This window comes from Carettochelys insculpta, chromosome 1 (genome assembly GCF_033958435.1).
Source record: "Carettochelys insculpta isolate YL-2023 chromosome 1, ASM3395843v1, whole genome shotgun sequence".
Classification (NCBI taxonomy): Eukaryota; Metazoa; Chordata; order Testudines; family Carettochelyidae; genus Carettochelys; species Carettochelys insculpta.
The window spans coordinates 345,138,706-345,164,307 of NC_134137.1; positions in this window are offsets into that span (position 1 = coordinate 345,138,706).

Consider the following 25,602-nt stretch of genomic DNA (forward strand, 5'->3'; position numbering starts at 1 on the left):
TGGCTGACCTCAGTATAAACGGTTTACTGCTGAGGTCACAGATTACATAGCACAATGTCCACAACATCTGGATACCACATTTTTTTTGTTATTGGCTATTATGAGGTTATTTTTTTCAATCTTCCAATAAAGAGCAGTGCTATACAAAAGACAATCAAATGTACAACTGGCCAGTGTATAACTGGACAGGCAGTTGTACTGTAGAAAAGGCTCTTGGGATTATACAAGAAGATAAAATTGAATAGAAGTCACCACTATGAAGCTGTCAGGAAAAGGCAAATGTCATTCAGAAATGTATTAACAGGAGTATTGTATGTAAATCATAAGAAACTTTCATTCCACTCTACTCAGCACTGGTGAGGCTGCGGGTGTAGAGGTGTATCCAGTTTCAGAGGCATTATACTTTAAGGAAGATGATGACCAACTGCAGAGTGATTTTTTTCAACAAGAAGTGTTTTTACACATACTGTCCAGTCAACCGGGGGAACTGTCTGCCAGGGTCTGTTGTGAATGGCAAAGTATAATGAGGTCCAAAAAGAATTATCCACCCTCATGGATCTGGGGGTCTCTGGCCTCTTACTGAAGCACCTGGGAGTGGACAATAAGGAAGGGGTCAGTTAAAGATTGCCTGTTCCATTCATCCCTGAAAATCACTAATGCTGCATCTACTGTATGAGCTAAAATCAGATTTTTTTAAATCAATTTATTAATGCTGGGTTTTATCTATGGATTTTGAGCAACCTCACATTCCCACACGTCCCCAAAAATCAGCTTATTGTTGCCACATGCAAGTACCTTAAATCAACTGCTTCCCACGGTTCCCTGAGCCCCATAGCATTCTGGCTAATTCACTGGTGCATCATGGAAAAAAAATGCCCCGCAAGTGGCTGTGGGTATCTGACAACGTCTTCCCACATTTCATTTCCTACTTTTCATTTCCCTCATTCCCCTTCCGTGTTAACTAAACGTCCATTTTTTCAGGCAGGGTCTCACTTGCCTGTATAAGAAATGTGCTTTTTCTAACTGAGGGGAAGGGTAGTAAATCACTTAGGAAAGGTTAGAAAAAGATTTTGGGTTTCCCAACCCACAGGTTTTCAAAATGGGATGCAAAAGCACTCAATCTCTGCAGGCTTGAATCTGGATTTAGTACATTTAGTGGATTTAGTACCCACAGGCTTCACACTGAATGTCTGCCCAAGCAATTTTCGATGTCAGTTCCTGTCTCTATAGGTAATGGGGAACCAGGGGTTAATTACACCCAGAGAGAGCCTGAGACATGACTGCCACATTGGACGGAGTACAGTTTAAATCCTTTAATGACGCTCCATTGGAGGGCATGTCTGGTCCCAGCCCTACCTCTGCACACTTGATGCTCTGCTGACCCTGGCCCCCAATTATATCAGCCACTGGAGACTTTCCCTGGGCAGCTGCCAGCCCTGAAAATTGTGACCACCCAGGGAGGCTTCTCCTAGCCAGCTACAGGACCCTCACCACATGCAAGCTGCTTGGCACATTGTGCAGCACAACCTTCTATTGGTTCGGCGTCAAGCCACGTGATGCGTCTGGGTTCTGGAAAGTTCCAGACCACGTGGCACCTCTAGGGGGATGGAAAGGATGGGATGTGGGTATCAGGACAAAATGTAAGTGGCTGAAAAGAAGTTTCTCATCACAGCATGACCCCCACCCACAGCCTAGCTGCTACGTGATATGAGTGAAAGAAAGTGCATGGTGCTTCTCAGGGAGGGAAGGGAGGAGATGTGAAAAGAAGTTTCTTGTCCTATCATACAAGCCCAACCCCTACCCACAGGCTAGATGACACATGGTTCAGGGAGACAGTGGTTGGCACCAGGCAGTGCAGAAAAAAGGCAGTGAGCAGAGGTAGACACAGAACCACAGACCCCACAGCTGTGCTAATATCAAAGAAAAAGAAAGAAGAATTTTCAGCCTCTTATGACATACAGCCATGGGCTTCCACGTGCTGAATTGAAAAGGTATTGCTGTTGCCTGATTCCTCCATACCTGAGAGCAGTGGAGATGCAAGTGGCCAGAGCGGAGAACTGTGGAACATTGTGGGCTACATACGGGACATCTCTGGAGGTTAATGAATTTGATTTAAGGACATGTCACTTCCTCACTACCCTTCATTCAGAATTTTAAATTTGAACTGAACTCTACACCTGTCAGGTTACTACGATATTATGATATCAATATTATGTTAATTTTAGTGCCCCAAAAATTGAGCTAGTGGAATTTACAGTGAAGATAAACACTTGCTAAAATCAGTTTAAATTCCTTAAAATTGATATTATCTGAGAGTGTAGACATAGTTTTAGATTAGGCTACTCTTGAAAGACTGTATACTGGGCTAGGTGTACCATTGACCTGATCTACTATGGCTGGCTTATGTTCTTAAAGATAATGTCAAACATGAAATTATAGTGACATCAGGGATCAAGACATGGATATTATAAATGTGCTTCTCCTTTCCTCCCCTCTTTATTCTCTATGAACATACAAAACTATGAGATATATAAACAACAAACTGCAATTTTTGGGAACAAAGAGACATAGTTGTTAAACCAGAGAAAGCAAAAAAAATTTTTTTTTTGTCATTCAGCATATGGCTGTATACTTACAACATAATGTGAGAATTTTGGTTTATGTGTTCACTTTTTATTTGTTATTTTTTCCTGTTTTTTTTTTCAGATCTGAGATAGAGATGTGAAAAACACATAAATAAGAAACTTAGGAAGATGTTCACAGACGTTCTTCCTGAACACAATCTGAAATGTGTTAACTACATTATTCTCTTCTCACAAAACATTATGAAACCAGACAACAAAAAGCACTCTTACTCTAAACAAACTTGTAGTTGTAACAAACTTTTAACAAACTTAAGTAGTCTTGATTAGATCTGCCAACTTTTTGGCCATTGTTTCAGGGTGGAAAAGCCTCAGTAACATATGAAAACACAAAGCAAGTCCCTAGAGTCACTCATACTATTGTGTGCAATTTAAAGGTCTCTGTTGGGTCTTGCTCCTCATTTTCTTTTCTGAAAAAAATTCAGAATTATTGCCACATGGTAAATGATCTGAATGTTATGAATAAAGCAGAAGTATTACTTATGCAGTTTACAGGAGTAACTGAACAACAATCCAAATCACAACAGTATCTACCTACCAACACATTCAACTGTAGACTGCTGAAAATAAAGGAAGAAGTAACCCTGTGGCAAATTTTTATAATTTAGTCCTTTGATTAAGTGCAGATAATTCACATGATTAATGCAAAAATCAGGATTAAAAGTAGTCATGATTAATTTCTGGTTTAATCCCACTGTTAAACAATAGAATAAACACTGACATTTATTAAATATTTGGATGTTTTTCTATATTTTCAAATAAATTGATATCAGTTACAATATAGAATGCAAAGTGAAAAGTATTCATTTTTATTATATTTATTACAAATGTTTGCACAGTAGAAAAAGATAAAAGAAATAGTATTTTTCAGTTCACCTAAAACAAGTATGACAGGGCAATGTCTTTCTCATTAAAGAGCATGTTTTGTTTGATAACCACACTCAAAACAAACCAGTGTAGAACTGGCAACTGCAAGCCCACTCAGTCTTACTTCTTATTCAGCCAATTGCTCACATAACACATTTGTTTACATTTACAGGAGATGATGTCATTTTCTTTACAATGTGAAAAGCAGGAAGAACAGACATTCACTTGAAATTTTTGGAGCTATCATTGCAAGGTATTTATGGCCCAGAAATGATAACTATTCATACGACCCCTCATGCTTTGGCCACTATTCCAGAGGATGTGTTTCCATGTGGATGACATATATTGAAAAATGTGTTAAGTAAATTTGACTGATTTTTTGGAGGGGTTGGGGGGACTTGTATGTCTCTTATTTTATCCACATTCTGCTATGGCATATTTCATGCTATAGTAATCTTACATGACGACACAGCACATTTGTCATTTAAAGAATACTTTCACTGCAGATTTGATAAAACACAAAAGCGATACAATGTTAGTTTTCTGAATATAACTACAGCACCTGTCCTGTGGTTTAAGAATCTGAAGTGCTTTCAAAAATATGAGAGGAAGGCGGTAAGGATGGTGTTTTCAGAAATCTTAAAAGAACAACACTCCAATGTAGAAAATACAGAACCCAAACCACCAAAAAAAAGAAAATCAACTTGGTGGCATCTGACTCAGATGATGTAAATGAACATGAATTGGTCCACACTGCTTGGAATGGTTATCCAGCAGAGCCCATCACGATCATCATCATGGACACATGTCCTCTTGAATCATGGTTGAAGCTTGACGGGGCATATGACTCTTTAGGACATTTGGGATATAGATATATAAAATAGTCACAATGCCACATACTGTAGTACTATGTGAATGCCTGATTTCACTTTTTCAGGTGACATTGTAAACAAGAAGCAGAAGCAGACAGCATTATCTCCTGCAAATTGGAATAACTTTTTTTTTTGTTGCAGTGATTAGCTGAAGAAGAAATAGAACTGAGTAAATGTGTAGGCTATAAAGTTTTGCCATGTTTTATTGTTTAATTCATTTTTGTTCATAAGTCTGCATTTGTAAATTCAACTTTCATAATAAAGAAATTTCACTACAGTACATGTATTAGGTGAGTTTAATAAATATTATTTCTTTTGTCTTTTATGGTGAGTCATGTATACTTTGTGTTGCGTACCGTAATTGAACTCAACATATTTAAAAATGTAGAAAACCTCCAAAAGTTTTACATAAATGTTATTTTATTATTGTTTAACAACATGATTAATCATGAAATTAATCACAATGAATTTTTCAATTGCACGATTAATCACAATTAATTTTAATCACAGAATCATAGGGCTGGAAGGGACCTCAGGAGGTCATCTAGTCCACTCCCCTGCTTCAAGCAGGATCAACCCCCACTAAGTCATCCCAGCCAGGACCTTGTCAAGTTGAGACTTAAAAACATTGAGGGATGGAGATCCAATGCATTTCAATGCTTTGCCACCCTCCTGGTGAAGTAGTTTTTCCTAATATGTAACCTACATCTCTCCCTCTTCAACTTCAGACCATTACTCCTTGTTCTGCCATCTGACACCACTGAGAACAGTTCTTCACCCTCCTCTTTAGAGCTCTCTTTCAGGAAGTTGAAGGCTGCTATTAAGTCACCCCTAAGTCTTCTCTTCTATAAACTAAACAAGCCCAAATTCCTCAGCCTATCCTCATAACTCTTGTGCTCCAGACCCTTAATCATTTTTGTTGCCCTCCGCTGAATCTGCTCCAGCAAATCCACATCCTTTTTATACTGGGGGGCCCAAAACTGGACACAATATTCAAGATCTGGCTCACCAGTGCTAAATAGAGGGGAATAACTATGTCTCTAGATCTGCTTGAAATGCTCCTCCTAATGCACCCATTATGCATTAGGCTACAAGGTCACTCTGTTTACTCATATCCAGCCTTTCATCCACCATAACCCTTAGGTCCCTTGCCATCATACTGCAGCTGAGCCAATCGGTCCCCAGCCGATAACAATGCTTGGGATTCTTCTGCCACAGGTGCATGACTCTACACTTTTCCTTGTTGAACCACATCAGATTTCTTTTGGCCCAGTCCTCCAATTTATCCAGGTCACTTTGGATTCTCTCTCTTCCCTCCAACGTACATACCTCTCCCCCTAGTTTTGTGTCATCTGCAAACTTGCTGAGGGCGCAATCCAGTCCCTCATCCAGGTCATTAATAAAGATATTGAATAACACTGGCTCCAGAACCGAGCCTTGCAGCACTCCGCTTGAAACCTACCACCATCCAGATATTGAGCCGTTGACCACTACCCATTGGGCCCGACCATCAAGCCAGCTTTTTATCCATCTTATAGTCCAAGGGTCCAATCCATATTTCCTTAACTTATGGACAAGAATGTTGTGAGAGACAGTATCAAAAGCTTTGCTGAAGTTAAGATATATCACATCCACAATCACTTGACAGCCCCACTTACAATTATTCCTTGTAATATAAGATCTTCAGAAAGTTCCTTCTCTGTAGGCTCTGCATCTAGCTCAGACATTTCTGGAAGAGCTGGCATGAGGTTGTCAAGTTCAGGTTGTGTTGCATGCTGAGTGGAATAAAGACTTGAGCAGTGTTCCACCTATCTGCACAGCTGTAGCTTTTTGTCTGTGATCACCTGTCCATTTAAATGCTTCAGTGGGGCAACTTTGGTAATGTTTGGTCTGAGTGCTTTCTTCAGTCCATCATACATGGTTTTCAGGTTGCCCAAATCACATACCTTTTGAATATTAGAACATAGATCAGCCCAATACTTGTTTGCACACCATCTGAATTCTCTCTCAAGAACAGATCTTGCATGTTGAAGTTGGTCTCTTGTGCTTTGAGTTGGGTTCTTTATGTTATTCAGATGTGCCTTGTGTTTTTCTTCAAGAAGAGGTCTAAGAATGTCAGCATTTTCATCGATTCAGTCTTTGTTAGAGAATTTACATGTTCCAAAGGCAGATTTGGCATGTTTGTATATATCATCTTTCAGCATGAACCATGTTTCATCAACAGTTTGTTGGTCAGGTTTGTGTTCCATTTTGCGAGTGAGATCATTTGTGAGGACACAGCATTTCAGTGTATCTCTGGTATTGAGGGTATTGACTTTTGGCTTATTGCATGCCTTTGTCATATAGAGTTTCTTTGGGATGATTTTCAGTCTACTGATGATCAAGGAATGATCAGTGTTGCAATCTGCACTGTGATATGTGCATGTAATTTTGACGGCATTGAGATTTGTCCTGCATACCAGTACAAGGTCAAGTTGATGCCAGTGACCGGATCTGGGGTGGTTCCATGAAACCTTGTGACACTCTTTCAAGTTAAAGAAAGTATTAGTGATGCAGAGCTGATTCTGAGAGCTGAATTCAAGAAGCCTGTGACTATTTTCATTCATTTTCCCAATACCTTGATGACCAAGGAAGATGGACCAGGACTGATGGTCGTGTCCATCTCTTTCATTGAAGTTGTCAAGGATGTACAGTTGTTCACCAGTTGGAAAGGAGTCAATAACTTTCTGAAGATTATGATAAAAGCAGTTCTTGTCTTCAGCCCAAGACACTAACATGAATGCATAGTCACTGATGATGATGTTGACGTATCCTGACTTGGTGCAGAGCTTCAGGGATATAATATGTTCCTATTCAGTTATGGACATATTGATAGTGTGACAAAGTCCCTTGTCAGCCCCCGTGGGTCCCTGCACTTCCTGGCGGTTTCCTCTGTTGTGCCTCAGAGGCTCACGGAGACCCCTTGTCTGCCCAGGCCTTTCCAGAGGCAGGAGTCTCCGCTTAGCAAGCCATCCTCATCATAGGCAAGTCCCAGCTGGGGAGGACATGGCCAGTCCCCTTGCAGGCCTGTGACTGTTCTAATGTAGTAACTCTCTGGGAAAGGGTGGGGGGGAGTCCAGATCCGCTCTCTACCCTGGAATCTGGTCCAGGGTCCCTGCGAGGTCAACAAGCTGCTGGTGGGGCTTTCACCCCTGGCCCAATGGGATGACCTCACCCTTGGCCACTTCATCCACTGCTTCCCTGTGGTACCTTCCTGCTTCTGCTTCTGCTTCTGCTTCTGCTTCTGCTCCTCAGTGCACCTTCCAAAATCTCCCCCCCTTGCAACCAGCTAGGGGGAACCTTTTATAGGGAATGCATGGCCTCAGTTGTCCAACGACTACTGACTAGAGTCAGCTGTGGCTACTGGTTAATGAGGCCCCCAGCTGTCTGCCTTAATTGGGAAACAGGAAAGCATTCCCCCACCAGCCAGTATACCTGCCTTCTTGTAGGATTCTGTAGCCCCCAGGCAGTCATCTGTTACAATAGATTTCAGCACATTGTTCCAAATAGCAAATCCAACTTTGCAGAGGTGGTGTTCCTCTGAACTCAAGCCCTTCCAGAAGAAAGTATAGTTGGTTTCTTTCACTGACCCAGCATCCACTAGCCTGGTTTCCTGGAGAGCAACAATGTCAACATTCCGTTTGTGTAGCTGTTGATCTATGACTGCTGTTTTGCTTTCTGAGTCAGTGTTCGTAAGGTCATGGGCAGATTCAAGTGCTGGGCACATGATACGCACATTCCAGCTACCAAGCCAAGGGCAAGTTGATTTATTATTTTGCTTTTTGGTAGGTCCATCATTTACATCTACTTTTCAATTTTTGGTCCATCCCCATGCACCCAGTGAGGAAGGCAGATGCGGCAAGTCAGCACCTTATTGACTGTGGAGAGTGATGACTTCTCCCACTGAAGAAAGAAAGCAACCCATAGCATCCTCCTCTTCACCAGCTGAGGAGGACTTATAACCCATAACTGCCACTTCCTGTGTTGTTTTCATGCTATCAGCAAGGATGGAGTGTCATCTCCATTTGGCACAATCTTACACATTGCATTGCCTGGGCTAGTGTTTGGAGCAAGTGTGTTGCCCAAGTGGTACTCCCCTTTCGGTCGCCCCAGCTGAATCCAAAGGAAAGACAGAAGTCAGTATATTTGCAACTGAGGTGAATGGAAGGAGATGCTGGAAATTAGGTTTGACTAATCCTCCCTGCTAATCGCCTTAGGGTCTCTACTCTGGATTTTCTGTCTGGGTTTACTCTCATACCCTTTAGATCTCCCAAACCTACCCACAAGGCAGTGGGGAATTTTCTGACAGGTTTGTCTTCCCTAGGGTGATATAAGGAGTCACACTCCCTTGGATGCCGGTGACTAAATCATGGTCCATATGCCATGAGGGATGCAAACATCATAACTCTATAAAAACAAAAGCAACAAGGGTGACTGCAACAACTACAGAGGCATCTCATTACTGAGCATCACGGGCAAAGCATTTGCCCATGTCATTCTCAAACACCTGCAAAAGCTCACAGATCAAGTCCATCCAGAAACTCAGTGTGGCTTCAAGCCTGGCAGGTCAACAATGGACATGATTTTTGCTCTTTGACAACTACAGAAAAAATGCAGAGAACAAGAAAAGCTGTTATTCATAGCATTTGTGGACTTAACAAAAGCATTTAACACAGTTATTAGATCAGGACTATACAAAGTATTAACTAAGACTGGCTGCCCACTGACCATACTCAAGCTCATAACATCCTTTCATGAAAACATGAAAGCAACAGTGCAATACAATGGATCTACATTGGAACTGTCTGAAATGAACAGCGGAGTCAAACAAGGGTGTGTTCTTGTCCCAACCCTCTTCAGAATATTTTTCTCAGTTCTACTAAATTGCACATTTCAAAACTCATGCAGTGATATTTCTCCACACAAGATTAAATGGCACTCTCTACAACCTGGCAAGACTCAAGGTCAAAACTAAGGTCAAGAAAGTCCTCATTAGGGATCTTCTCTTCACAGATGATGCAGCCATCATCCCTCATAATGAAGACACGCTACAGTCACTGATAGATTCTCTATCCAGAGCTTGCAAGTTGTTTTCCCTTGACATAAGCATAAAGTAAACTGTAGTATTCACTCGAAGTATACCTCGGCAGCCCAATGTCATTCTGGATAACAACCCATTAGATATGATTCAACAGTTCTGTTATCTTGGATCTACTGTCAACACAAACCGATCCATGGACAAAGAACTGAACATAGAATCAAGAAGGCAGCTACAAGTTTTGCAGACTTACAAAATGAGCATGGAACAATCCTAAACTGAAAGTGAAAACAAAGATACTAATGTACTGGGCATATGTATTGAGTATCTTGCTATATAGTTCTGAGGCATGGACCACCTACTCAAACCAAGAAAAAAAATTTAACATATTCGCTGCCGCCACAGAATTGTAAATATCAACTGACAAGATAAGGTTACAAATGCAGATGTTCTGTCAAGATCTGGCATACCCTACTTCATAGCAATCATCAACAGCAGAAGACTATGATGGCTTGGTCATGTGAGAAGAATGGGTAACGAATGTCTTCCCAAGGAAATCCTCTTCGGCAAACTTTCATGTGAGTTGAGAACAAGAAGACCAAAGCTAAGGTTCAAGGATACATGCAAAAATGCCATGAAATCCTGGGAATCTACATCATCAGATCGAAATACCTGGCAACAATTGCTACGACAGGGCACATCATCCTTCGATAGTATATGTGTAATCTATGAAAAAGAACTTCATCTTAGAAGGAAAAAGTCTCAAACTCAAGAATTCGGAAATAGACTGACAGGTAGTTATTGCAATCGAGCCTGCAGATCCAATATTAGATGGATAAGCCATGAGAGAAGCTGCAGATTCAAACAAGGCCCATAGATCCTCACTGCCACTGTTAATCACTGACTCTCGAGACGAAAGGGGACATATCATGTATAAGAGCATATTTAAATGTTCAACTTATTCTCTGAAAAGTATTCCTACCATAAGGGTTTAGAGACTGAAAATATTGGACAGTTAACTTTTCCCCATTTCAGAAGCCCAAAGGAAGCAAGGGTCATGGCTATGAAGAAAATTTTGATAAATAAGGACATTTTTGCATTTAATTCAGTTTAAAACAGTTTTTTTTTTTTAAAAGAAATCCATCTGTGTCTCTTCTGCATGGCTAGCTGCCTGCATTAAAAACCCGTCATTCCTTCATCCCTTCATCCCCTACAGTGTACATGCTTGAAGAACAAATTAACTATAAATAGGAAAAGTACAATATGGGTCATAAGCAAACTGCTACAAAATGCCAGACTCTGTTGGTATTGGCATACCTTCCCTTAGACAGATGCCCATCTGCAAGTGTAATTTTCCCAACCCCTACAATGCCATTTTCACAGATATGATTTACACAGTTCAAATACGGGACTGATATAATACAATGAATTTTCAACACAGCATTTGCTAATAAATACCATATTATTATCCACCAGTCACCATTCCTATTTCACATTTGATCAAAGGAAAACCAGTGGTATGTTTGATACCGCTGTGATAACTGTGCAAATGCTGAGATTTTTAATGGCACCTACTGCATGAACCTACGTTATATGCTCTTGGTATTGGCTTTAAAAAAGACAGTTGGGGCTGGCTTTCAGATTGAAACAGGGATACAAAATGGAGCAGAGACATGATTAGGAAAATATTTTCCAGTTCTTTAAAAATCACAGCAGGTGTTTTTTGTGTTTTGTTTTGTTTTTTCAGGTTCTTCCTTTAACATAATACATTTCTGAAAAAAATATAATCAACCTTGATAAAAATGTTGACAATAAGCTCATACATTGAGGCCATTTCAAACCCCACAACTTGGCAGAAAAAAAATCAGAATCTTCCATGGAAATATTTTTCTGCTTCCTTTTTCATAAATGAAAATTAGTTGTACCATTGTACTTTGTGCATTTGAGCAAGTCATGTAACCTTTCTGCCTTGTTTCTTTTCATCTGGAAGAACTACGTGAGGCCATGTCAAGATTAGCTAAATGAGGGTTGTAAGTACTTAAGCAAAGAGAAGAATGACAGACTCGATTCAGTGAAGGATCCACACTAATATAGATGCTGGCTCAGAATGACAAGGAAATAGCGATAGTGGTGTGAACACAACTGTAGTGTTTATGTTGGAGTTGGGGGCTTTACCCTCTTCATCAGATCTGGAGCAAAAATTATAATACAGGGCATATATATTGCAGGGCAGGGGAGGAGGGAAGAGGAAGGGGAAAAAAAGAGCAGGAGCTGGGGGACTCTCCTGTCATGAATAAAGCCTGTAGAAAGAGTACATTAAGTGGGATGGGTGCCATACCTGCAAATGTCAAAGGTGGGTAAATTGTCCTTGCAATGCATACGATAGTTGAGATCCCTGTTGAATTCCAGGTTAAAGGTATCAAACTTGCAAATGAATTCAAATTCAAATGTCCTTTGTAATCTGGTGTTAAAATCTCTTTGTAATGATACACTCATCCTAAAGTCAAGTATAGTGTGATCCGCGAGATTAAATGCTTCCCACAGGTTTATTTGTATTCAGATTCCTGATATCTGATTTGTTTCCAAGTCATCCTTTGGCGCAGGGACTGTCCAGTTTGTCCAATGTACATGGCCGAGGGGCATTGCTGGTACACGATTGCATATATCACGTTAATGGAAGTGCATGATAATGAGTCCATGATGGTGTGGCTGATGCAAGTTAGGTCCCATGATGGTGACTCTAGTATAGATATGTGGACAGAGCTGGCAACAGGGTTAGCATTTATGTGGTATGGTGTGTGGTACAGGAATATTAGGCACTCAAAATCCAACTTCCATGAGCCACCAAATTTTGAAGTAATTTTGAATGGCAATTTTTGATTTTAAACTGAACATGTGAAAAACATTCAATTGTTCACCAAAATTTTCCAGGGAGGAGAGTGGGCAGAAAACAAACAAACAAACGAACAAACAAAAAAACCAAACCCCTTCTGACCAGCTGTCATGCTAAGTATGGAGGACTGGTAGTTCTCTGAGGCGGGGAATATGTAATTGTATTCTGCAGGGCTTTTTTTACTTTTAACTTCAGAGCACAGCAGAACTGCTTTCCAGCATGTTTTTTCCCCTCGCAGGGATTCCCACGAGTGAGGACGCTGACAGGGCTGCACACCTGAGTTGGCTCCTAGCTGTGGGACTGCAAGGTCCCCCCCTCACCAGCCCCATGGCCGGGGATGCTGCGGCTGGCACTTCTGGCAGTGATCTGCACCCCAGCTGGCTCCCAGCTGTGGGAATGTGGGGTCCCCCACCACCTGGCTGGGAATCACACTGCTGAGGCTGCCGGCAGAGCTCTGCACCCCAGCTGGCTTCCAGCTTTGGGAATGCGGGGTTCCCCCCCGGCCGACTCCTGGGGATCCTGGGGCTGAGGCTGCCAGCAGGACTTTGAGTTCTGGCACCATATTTTCTAGCAAAAAACCAGTGGTACTCAGCCTAGCACAATGAGACTGGTATCTTACTGAGACTTCTCTGTGGTACTTCAATATAGAAGTTAAATTATTGTTGTTATTATTATTAGTATTATGAGTATTATTTAACATTTTATTTAATTATTTAATAATAACATTACTATTTAACATTTATATTGAATTACTGCAGAAAAGTCTCAGTAAGATAATAGTCTCATTGTGCTAGGTGGAGTACCAGTGTTTTCTTTCCTAGGAATAATAATAATAATAATAATAATAATAATAACAACAGATCCATGGTATTCTTCTGAGAGTATTTTAAAATGCTTTCGTATTTAATCTATAAGATGGAAGGCCAGGTCTTCATTTGATATAGATCAGAACAATTCCATTTCCTTTGCTTTTCTGTAGACCATTCAATAGAATTTTACAATATGAACATAATTATGAACTATTGAAAAGGGGCTCAAATTCATATAAAAGGTTATCTGATTCTGTTTATATATAAGATATTTGTATTATGACCCATAAATATTTTTAATTCAATTTTCAGCGAATAGCCACCAATAAGAGAAGGAAAACATAGTTTTTCAACAAGAATGATATTTATATGCATTGATTAAATCTGAATAATATTGTTACAGAAATCCCAAGGCTTGTTTCCCCCACCACCTTTACATGAATTTTCATGGAAAGTGAATGACTCAAAGCACTAGAGACTACAGCTAAATTAACTACAGGCAAAGTACAATGAGGAAAGGAAATGTGTCCTCAAGCAGCAGATCTCCTGTGTGATGGGGAGATATTTTAGCACTCATGCTTATTCAATTCTGAGCTCGTCTGACAAAAACCTGCAGTTTGTTATCCAGTGCAATATATTCCGAGGAGAGATGAGATCACACTTGTATTTTGTTGAGAATTATTAGAATTATTTTTAGTTACTGCAGTCATGACCAATGGGGGAGTAAGCGAAAAGTGTGCTACCTAATCTACAAGTCAAACCCCTTATCAACCGCTCTTTTCATATATGCTATTCCATATGCTTTGTTAGGGTGAAATTGCAGCGCAGGCTTCATGGCAGTGTAGGGGCATTAAGCATACAATCACCTTTAGTCAATATCAAACACTGAAAATGCAGTTTAATAGGATTTTAGTCATGGGTTACCTCTCACTACCCTCTCCTGTTCACTTCTTCCAGCACTTCCTGTGCTCCATTTCCTGTTGTTCTGATTCTGCGTGTAAGGCCCACTTAGGGTTGTCAGCTCCTGAAACACTGTCCTAAGCCTCTGGAGGGCACTGTCCTGTGGATTACATTAATAATGGTGGCCAGCACCTCTGTGCACCATGTCTAAGCGTGCTTCTAGTCAGGAGTGGGAACCTAACGGACTAGAAATTCCTGCAAAAACCACTAGGGAGGCCTCTGCACGGGGTGATATGGACAAGCAAGTTTCTCAGCCAATAATAAGCTACTCAGCCTGGAAATGGTGGGGACAACTTGACTCAGAGATACCAGGTGCAGATTCAGTGTCTGACTTTTCAGTACAGAGCGGAGAGAAGCAGAAAAGCTCAGGAAGTCTCTGATTCTCTCTGTGTGTGCATCTTTGAGCTTTTGTTGGATCTAATATATGAGTCAGGAAGATTGAGCCTGTAGTGGCCCAAGTGGCAGAGATCCAGCAATGCTTCTAAAACCCAGGTGCAAGCTGAACACGACTCCAGAGTAGGGAAAGAGAAAAGGGTGCTGCCCTGCCTGGGATTTGGTTGGTTGGTTGCTTTGTTCAAGCTTCAACACATATTTCAGGACTCAACCCCCGCCTGCCAACTGCCTGGAGAAGTGCCAGGGTGTGAGCTGGGGATTGAAAATAATGATGACTGTTGGGAGGAGGGAAATTTGTCAGTTAACTGTTGCCTTTGTCTTCTCTAGATCCTGTTTTCCTGCTCCCAGCAAAATTCCCCTTTGTTATATTGTTATTTGTGAGTGCGTCTTTCTTTTGCTGCAGTTTGTGTCAACCTATTTTATTGTTCCTTGTGAATTGGGTTTTACAGCCCCTGCCAAGTAGCATTATTAATATTCCCAAGCATCACTGTACCTGGGACACAGTGAGGAATCAGCTGCATGGAGGCACCGGGCGGGGGTGGAATAAAATTATGTCATTGGCATGGGGAAAAAAGGAAGAACAGCCAAAAGGTCCAATGTCAGTGGAGCTGCTGACAGCTCTGTTGCTTCCCTGCTCTGCCACTGCCAGTGGGAAAAGGATCAGAAGTGCCACCCCTGCTTTATGCCCCTCCACAGAGCGGCATATTCTCTGGATCTGTGCAGAGACAGCTCTGCCAGGACACATGGCTGGGGGGTAGGAGAAGATGCTGAAGGTTCTTCTCCTTTCCCGTCTGGGAGGGGAGGCAGTGAGGAAAGGAACAATGTTGGCAACTTCTCCTTCATCTGTGCTACTTCTCTCAGCCGCACCTTTTGTCCTTCTGTGCGGCTGCTGTACAGTGAGAGCCAGAGGAGAGGCAGCTCTGTAGAGCTGCTGCAGGAGTTAGGTGAGGTGTCTTTCCAAAATGCTGTAACAGCTTTAAATAGGTAGTACAGCAAAACAAACCTTGCCAGCCACTTTCTTGTGGGTCTGGCGTACCTTCACCTCCTGCACTGGGTGTCACAAGAAGGAACTGAACACCCAATCTGTGTAATGAAAAACTCAAAGACACTCCAAATAGCAAGCACCAGAGACCAGGGTTAAGCTACACTTTGTGGGAAGGACTGCATCCATCCTGTACCAGTCAGGATACTTCAGTGCTAAGCATAAAGTAGGTCTTGAGTTGAAAAAGAGGTAGGCTTAGGTCATGGGTATGTCAAATTTTATTAATATAGTTTTATTTTAAAAACAAAAATGCCACTACATAGTGTCCTTGAGACTCATTTTGTGTGCTGAACCTAATTTCTGAAAATTGTATCATGCCTTTCAACCCTCCGGAACACAATTGTGAGACAAACTGTAAAATCAGGTACCCAAGAAATTCCTAGTTACTAAAGTTCAATGTGAAGTGAATATTAATTTATTTACATTATGCAATATTTTATGTAAGCTCACTTTCATGATTCAAACTTAACAATGATCAGAGAGAAACAATCAAGTTTTTGTGGGACTGAGGTAAATTTGGGTCTGTATCACAGAATGTTTTTTGTGGGAGTTGAAAGCTATGAACTGGGGGAAAAAATATGAAACCTGTTTGGAGGCTGAATCAACATAGCTAGCACTTATGCTGCAGGTAACTCTGGTTGTCTTTAGACAGGCAAAATTCCATTTGAAGTCAGTGGGAGTTTTGCATGATCAAAGATCTCACAGCTGGTGCTTGGACAGTGGGAAAAGAATGATACAACAAACAACTGGACAGCTCCAATTTTCTAAATGCTGTACCTGGATCTTTACTATGAAACAGTCCTTTTATTTTTGCCCTTCGCCATCCTTCCCCCGCCCACCCAAATAGGTTGTAGAGAATCCAATGAAAATACCATTTTTCTGTTCTTTCTGATTTTGTAGGTTCTTTCCCCATTGTCTTAGGGTGTCCTTGGAATGCAGCTTCTAGGCTCTTTTCTTTTCTTTTCTTTTCTTTTCTTTTCTCATAAGACTGCCCTTCAAGCTATAGAGAAATTGGCAATTTAGTGATTTTTCTGCATCGGTAACTCTATCTTTTGGGCTCTGCAGCAAAATTTTCTCATCTGGTTGTGTGGAGATTTAGCATGATCCCTGTGCCCTATTTCACAAGATTAAAGTTTAAGCAAAAATAGCTGAGGATATACCTGTAGACAAAGTAGATTTTCAGGCATACATTGAAAGTGGCAGCATCAGCAAGAGCTGTCTGTCCTGAAGTAGCTGTCCCAGTTCCTACCAGAGATGCACAGAAAAAATTTCCTCAGACATGGAAAAGGTATATATAGTTATAGTTATAGTTATAGTTATAGTTATAGTTATAGAACAGACTGCATGAATGGCAGCTTTTCTCTTGGGCTCCATTCTTCTCCAATATTAATTCAGAATTTCATATGCCCTGTAAGGCCTGGTGTACGCCACAGCATGCAAAACTTGAGCTGAGCACACAGCCTTTAGATCTCAAATTCTCACAACCTCAACTATGTGGTTATTTGAAAGTGTGATCCCTGGATCACATATTGAAGTGTATAAGTGAAGGGGAGGATGAATTCTTCGGCTAAATTCCTTTATCATCTAACAGCTGCCCCAAACCACTGCTCAACCAGGAAGCCTTTGTGACCCCCACTCACTGAGTGACAAATGATACATATTCCCAGCTATTATGTTCTCTCTAATCTCAAGGCCTTTTCAGCTATCAGAATAAAGCTGTGTTTGAGGACCCATGTTCCCACAGAAATTTGTGAAACAGCACATTGGATTTTGTCACAAGAGCTGCGTCTACACGTGCACGCTACTTCGAAGTAGCGGCACCAACTTCGAAATAGCGCCCGTCGCGTCTACACGCGTCGGGCGCTATTTCGAAGTTAACTTCGACATTAGGCGGCGAGACGTCGAAGTCGCTAACCTCATGAGGAGATAGGAATAGCGCCCTACTTCGACGTTCAACGTCGAAGTAGGGACCGTGTAGACGATCTGCATCCCGCAATGTCGAAATTGCTGGGTCCTCCATGGCGGCCATCAGCTGGGGGGTTGAGAGATGCTCTCTCTCCAGCCCCTGTGGGGCTCTATGGTCACCGTGGGCAGCAGCCCTTAGCCCAGGGCTTCTGGCTGCTTCTGCGGCAGCTGGGGATCTATGCTGCAGGCACAGGGTCTGCAACCAGTTGTCAGCTCTGTGTATCTTGTGTTGTTTAGTGCAACTGTGTCTGGGAGGGGCCCTTTAAGGGAGCGGCTTGCTGTTGAGTCCACCCGTTGACCCTGTCTGCAGCTGTGCCTGGCATCCCTATTTCGATGTGTGCTACTTTGACGTGTAGACGTTCCCTCGCTGCGCCTATTTCGATGTTGGGCTGAGCAACGTCGAAGTTGAACATCGACGTTGCCGGCCCCGGAGGACGTGTAGACGTTATTCATTGAAATAGACTATTTCGATGTTGGCTGCACGTGTAGACGTAGCCAAGGTGAATTAGCCCTTTAAGGAAGATCTTCACCTGAGACTAGTTTACTAATCAGTCCAAGCATGAGCATGAACTACATGGGTGCTATGCTTCTGGAACACCCATGGGGAAATATTAGTGGGTGCTTAGCCCCACCAGCAGCTAAGCTCCTCCTCTGCAAACCTTCTCTGCTTCTTGCCCACTTGTGGCCCCACCGACCAGCTCTTCTCCTGCCCTGCCAGTGCTTCCTGAGAGTGGCAAAAAGTTTATTTGCGGCATTCAGGAAGTTCTGGGAGGAGAGTGGGAGAACAGGGCATGGTTCATATTTAGGAAGGATGTGGAGAAAGGACAGGGTCTTGGAGAAAGAGTGGAATAGGAATGGGGTAGAGGACAGAGCTTGGGAAAAAGGGTGGAATGGGGTGTGGCAGAGGGCGAGGTACTGGGGGAAGAAGTGGAGTGAGGGCAGCAGCTAGGGTGGGGGGTCTAGACCCACCCCCACTAGAGAAGAAGTTGGTGCCTATGAGTTAGGGGTCATATATGGAGATCATATGACTAGTATTTAAGTCTGCTGGGGGAAGGGAGCATAAATGGGAGTTCGTTTGGACATACCCATGATAGTCACACTCAAGCTAGCTTGCTAAATAGCAGTGAGGTTGCTGAAGCATGAACTTACACGTGGGCCACAAAAGCTTTTCTGACCCCTCTGGATACATACTCACTTGGACAGTCCAGTCTAAAGTCCACACTGCACCCTATTTTCTTCCAGTTTTAGTGTGTTATCTGGAGTATGGCTAGCTGATTAAGTCTACACAAGCAGCCTTTCCAGCTGCAAGGCAGATGTCCCCTCTGAGTCTGGCTACATGGAGCACTTTACACAGCCCTTCTGCTCATTGAGTCTCTCTTCTGATTGACCTCATATCTCAACTCTAATTTTGACACATATACAGCAATAGGAAACCATACCCAGAGAAAGCCATGCTTTCTTCATTTCCCAGGCAGGGAAAACAGCAGACCCTCACTTGTAAATACCTTCGGAATGGAGGTTGTTTGTAACTCTGAACAAAACATTGGTTGTCCTTTCAAAAGTTTTTAACTGAAATTGCATTTTTACAGCTTTGACATTATATAGGTTGGAGCCTAGACTTGGGGGGAATTTTCAGTCTCTGTGAGATGTTCAGAGGCAGGATGTGGCCTTTTATTAGGCCAGATGTCCTGCATTATCTGCCCTTAGAGAGCCAGTATGGGGAGTCAGCCATGACAACTGGAATCTTATTTCAGTAGTGCCATGTAAGGTGTTGCAAGAATTCACATTCTAGATGTAAATACCTGCAAAATCTTAATTTCATTTATTGACGTAATAATTCACACACTTGTCCAGATTGTAAATGGAAATTACTTCCCAAGGATATGTTGATTTTTTCTTGGCTGTCTTCAACAGCAAGGAGGCAGTACAGCTCTTAGTACAATTACCAACTTTGAAATGGTATTAGGTTGAATGAGTAAGAGTGTCTTACTACCACTCACAGAGTGCATGTGGACAGTTAAACTACCCTATATTAACTGTAGGGTTGATTCCATCACACCTACCTCCATTGATCTAGCAACCACTCCAAACACAACCAAGAATTTGTTGTCGACAACCAAACATTCAGACACCATACAATATGCTCCAAGTGAAAAAGACCAAGAAATAAACCTTAAGACACTTAAAACTTTCACCAAACAAGGACCCTCCCATCTGAGAAACAGAATATATCATATCATGACGGCAAGTTTGCAGAAACCTTGATGGTGCCCAGAATGCCCAGTCCAAGCCTTTCCCCCATACCATCTCCCACCTCCCACCTGCTAACACATCTGGGAAGGAGTTTGTTTAGCAAGAATTTCCTGCTTCTCGTGTACTTAAACATTTTTGCTACTGATTTCTGAGGTTTTGGCTAGCTGTTTTTCAAGTGGTTTTTTTTGGCTTTTCTAAATACATTTTTACATTCATTTGACAGGGGTTATGATCCTTTCTATTTTCTTTTTTAGGATCTGACTTCCATTTTTTAAACAATGCCTTGTTATTTCTCACTGCTTCTTTTCTGGGTTGTTTAACCATGGTGGCATTTTGTTGGTTCTCTTCCTATTTGGAGCGTACATTTAAGTTGAGTCTCTGTCATGGTGTCATTAAAAGTTTCCATGCTGCTTGCAGGGATTTCACTTTTGGCAATGTACCTTTTAATTTCTGTTCACAGTATTGAGCTGCTGTTGTGTTTTTCCCATGACAGGGATATTAAATTTAATTTATTCACTATTTCCAAGCAGTCCAGTTATATTCACCTTCTGGACTACCTTCTGGGCTTCTGGCCTGTGTTACACATAGGAATAATCAAATATTTCCTCTTCTTGTGTGGATTCTAGGATTAACTGCTCCCAGTAGCAGACATTTAAAGTGTCAAAATATTTTATCTTCGCAACCCATCCTGAGGTCATGTATACCCAGTCAGTATGGGGATATTTGAAATTCCCCATTATTATTGAAGTGGTGTTTTTTTTTTAAATTATATTCTCTCTCTGATCTTTGCACTTCACAGATGCTATTGCCATCCTTGTCAGGTGGTCAGTAATATGCTATTATAGTCTTATTATTAGCATATGGAATTACTATCCGCAGAGATTCTATGGTACTATCTGGTTTATTTATGAGTTTTACCTCATTTGATTTCATGCTTTCTTTCAAATATAATGCCACTCTGCAACCAGCATGAGCTGAGGACAGGAAATTGAGCTAAAGGAGGATGTGGAACAGGCTTCTGCAGTGGCATGCTGAGCCAAATGTATGTGCCTGAAGCAAGAGAGGTGAAGTCTGGTAAGTACTCTTTTTGCTTTGATACTGCATGGTTAAGTGAGACAGAGGTGTCCTTTCTTAGTTATGTGATATGTATAGGAGAAAGAATTGAATTCATAATACTGGGTACGGTTTGCATCTGTTCCTCATTCTCTTGTGTTGCCTTGCAGTTGGGGCTCTATGGAAAAGTTTGTTAATGAACACCAAGATCGTCCAGCAATCTTCCATAGGAATCACTAGAAAACATTCCTGTAGATATACTTCATTCGTAGGCTGAAGGTTCCTTGGCAGAGCTGGTCTGTTTCTTCTCCTAATTGGAAATCTTGCCATACCAATTGGCAATTACTTCTGTAGAAACCAAAGCAGCACACAAGTGAGCAGCCTACGGACCCAGTCTAAAGCCATGTTCATACAGGAGATTCATTTTTGCATTTTTGATTACCTTCAATGGTATGATTTCAGCTTTGATCAACCCGACCTGTGAAAAATGGTTCCAGTATTCAGAATAGTGTCCTTAGGTGCTTGGTACTGATCTCTTGTTAAAACCATGCCAACTCTGTCCCATCTGCATCACTTCCTCCTAGGCTGACCTCACCATGTTTAGTCCTCTGCAGGGGCTATATTCTTGCCAAGGGAAAGTGAGGAAGAGGAGTATATAACTTTTATGTTTCAAGATGGTGAGGGCACACACAGTATTGACTCTGTGTACTGTTTCCTTTGCTTCTCTTGAAGTACCCTGGAAGGCCACGTCTTACACACCACAGGAGCACCTCTGTCAGATAAGAATGTGAATGATGAAGAGTAAAGAAGACACATCTCTGTGATGCAGTCATCAGACCAGATGGATTGCTAACACATACTGTGAAGATAGACAATAAACAAAAAGTTAGAAATGGACAGCCAGGAGAGGAGACATGCAGGAGTGGACAATAGAGGGTCAAGAGGTAATAATAAAGCTCATGGAGGACCAATCAGAAAGGATCTGGTCCCTGATTGTGCTGCAGTCAGAACACATACACATTTACTGCCCCGGCAACCCAGTACAGAAATGTCATCCATGCCCTCCCCCAGCTTCTGCCACAAGTTCTTCTCATGTTCCTAGGCTGTCACAATAAATCTTACACTCCACCTCTAGGGAAATTTTCCATAAGAGCTGGACTTACACAGTTCTGAGACCCTCATTTCAGAGGCTGCTGCTCACTCTTATGTCCCTTATAAGAAATATAGCTGCAGGAACCAGTGGGGTGGAGAGGTTCTGCAGCATCTCCGATTTTAACTGAGGCATCACTGCTGACCCCCTGTGCCTATGTGCCTGGGTCCCAGCTGCTATCTTCACCACCCAGCATCCCAGCTGACAGTCCCCACATTCAGGTCCTGGCTGGTGGCCCTAGATGTCCACTGGTCCTGGTACTGTGCCTGTCCCCAGCTGGGGAGGGAGGGAGTCTGACTTTCAGCATCCCCACTATTCTAGGTGTTCCCATGCCACTAGTGAGAAATGTTATGATGTGTGTTGTGGTTTTAATAATATTTAGCTTTACAAAGACTATTATTCTTTATTTCTTGACCTATGGTAGCAGCAGAAATTCATACACGATGGTAACTGGAATATTTGCAGACTACAATTAATGATCAGGCAAGAATCGTAACAGTGATTATTCAATGAGGCAAGTAAACAATGCCTAATGAATGAAATAATGAAGGACATATTACTGGGGCCCAGAACAGGTGAGCAGTACATGATTCATGCTTTTAAGAAGGGATGGTGCCTGCAAAGTTTATGGGGCAGTTAAAAGATGGAACAGAACATTGGGAGTGCTTGGAATTATAGGATGGAGAGAACTGCTCTATGGGGTGAGATGACATCCCCATGATGCATCATCCATTCCTGGAACTTCTAGTGTGCAAAGGTGGTGATCTGTACTGTGGGATAGCTATCCATGGAGCTCTGTTAATGCTAAAGCACTGACTGGATGCACTCTAGTGACAGAAGGAGCGTTGTGTGAATGTGAGTTAGCAATGTAATTACAGAAATTTATGACTGTTAATGTAATTTAATTTGCATCTGCATCTGATAAAGCGGGTCTTTGCCCATGAAAGTTTATGCTCCAAAATATCTTCAGTCTATAAGGTTCCACAGGATTTCTTGTTTTTGAAGATACAGACTAACTTGGCTACCTCTCAGATAATTTAATTTGATGTAGTTCTAGTGCAGACAGACACAGACACTGTTTCTTACACCTGAAGACTAGCTCATAGCTTGTATCTCTGACCATCAGAAGTCAATCCAATGAAATATATTAGTTTCTCTCTCAGTTTTGATTATATATATATATATATATATATATATATATATATATATATATATATATATATCACAAAACTACTCCAAATTTATTAAAACTAACATAATGGGAAAACATGTAGATGACCATTCTGCAGCTTCAAGGAAAAAGATTTTTCTCTCCACTTTGCAGAACATTTAATTTGATGTAGTTCTAGTGCAGACAGACACAGACACTGTTTCTTACACCTGAAGACTAGCTCATAGCTTGTATCTCTGACCATCAGAAGTCGATCCAATGAAATATATTAGTTTCTCTCTCAGTTTTGATTATATATATATATATATATCACAAAACTACTCCAAATTTATTAAAACTAACATAATGGGAAAACATGTAGATGACCATTCTGCAGCTTCAAGGAAAAAGATTTTTCTCTCCACTTTGCAGAACAAATACATAAACTTACTCAACATATAAACAGCATGGTTAAGTCAATGCCTCATTAAAATAAAAGTAAAATCATTGGCTTAGGTGCTCAATTGCTTGAAATGAATACAGCCTTCCTTTGAGGTCAAAAGGAGCTCTGCTAATTTACACCAGATCAGGGACTAGCATATTCAAAGAGAGGATTCCACTTATTCTCTCAGGAAAACAAACAAACAAACAAAAAACCCAAAAAGCAAAAAAAAAAAACAAAAAAAAACAACCAAACCAAAACAACAACAAAAAACAAAACCTGCTCAATATTTAATTCATGTTGTACATATGCCTCATTGTCTGCCTTTGTTTGTCTTTATGTTATTTTACCTTTTAATTTGTTGCATAGCCTCACTTATTTCTTAATTGGTTACTTATTGTGAATGGCACACATTTTTTCAAGGTATTTGGAAATTTCTCCAATTCCAATATAATTTTCATTATTTTTTTAGCCAGACTACCATGGACAGAGAATATGCAGGAAAATTTCTGCCTCAGCAAATCTTTGTTTTCTGAATGCAACCTCTCATTTTTCATTTTTTGCTGTTACTTCATCTGACCATTCACTTGGCTATTGTCTTTTTGTGTGGCTTTTCTGATGTGTGTGGAATTTATTGTAAAACTTGTTTCCCTTGACATCAGTGCATGCAGATGTTGTCCTTTGAGGACTGACTTTGAGAAAATCATTTACATATTCTTGGATTTTTCTGAGGTGTGAAATGAAGTTAAAAATCTGTGGGGATATCACTCATTCTTGATTGTAGGCATCCAATTCTTTCATGTGATTGGTATGATGTATGACATTGAGAATTCATAATACTTTGTGTTTTTAACTTCTGGAATTTATTTCCTGTCACATGAGGCATCTTATCCATAAGATCCACAGTGTGGGATAGTGGATGGGGCATGGGAATAGTTGTTGTGAATTCTATTCTCATTTCTTACATTGAACTATTGTGTAAATTGGGCAGGTCATTTTACTTTCCTCTGCCTCCCTGCCCTTCTTTCTTTCTTTCTTTCTTTCCCTTCACCTGATTTGTTGACATTTTGTTTAAATTTTAGACAGTTTGGAGCAGCCACTATCTCTTACTATGGCTATGGCTATGCTTTCCCCCTTTGAAGAAGGGGGCAAGGTAATCAGGGTGATGGGAGATTACTGATAAAGTGCTATGACGCATATGCAGCACTCATTAGGCAAATTCTCCTCTGTGGCAACTTCAAGTTTGACATTTCAAAGTGGCCACGGGGAGAATTTGCCTAATGAAGTGCTGCATATTCGTTGCAGCACTTCATTAGTAATCTCCCTGATTACCATGTCCTCTTCCAAGAAGGGGACAGGTGCAGACATAGCTTATGTGTCGTTACAGTGCCTAGCACAATGGGACCACAATATAAGTTGGGGGCTCTAGTTTTTACCATAATACTACTTTTGTCTTCTCTTTGGAATTGATCTAATGCTCACTGAAATCAATGGAAACATTCATTGGCTACAGTTACACTGACCCAAACTGCCAGCAGCAGTATGCAAATGAGCATATTGAAAATGCAAACATATGTTTATTTGCATATTCACTCACAGGGAGAGGCTGCTGCCAGCAGAAAAAAAAGCAGTGTAAATGTGGTTGTGCCATCAGCCATGCCCCCGCACCTCTTTGTTAGCAACCTTTTATCCCTGATTTTTCCCAGGAATAAGAGCTCTGCTGACAAAGGGGGAGTTTTGTCGGCAGAATCACGTTTACACTGCTTTTTTTTTCTGCTGGCAGCAGCAGAGTATGCAAATGAGCAGCCATTTGCATTTTTGAGACTGTCCGTGTGCATACTGCTGCTGGTAGTTCAAGTCAGTGTAACCACAGCCATTGATTCCCATGGGTTTGGGATCAGATAAATTCCTTTTTCTTTCATATTTTGGGTGAAAAATATCCAACTGGAGAGGGGGACAGATAATAGATACAGGGAGGCCGTGTCTACACTAGCACAAATCTTCAAAATGGCCATGCAAATAGCCATTTTGAAG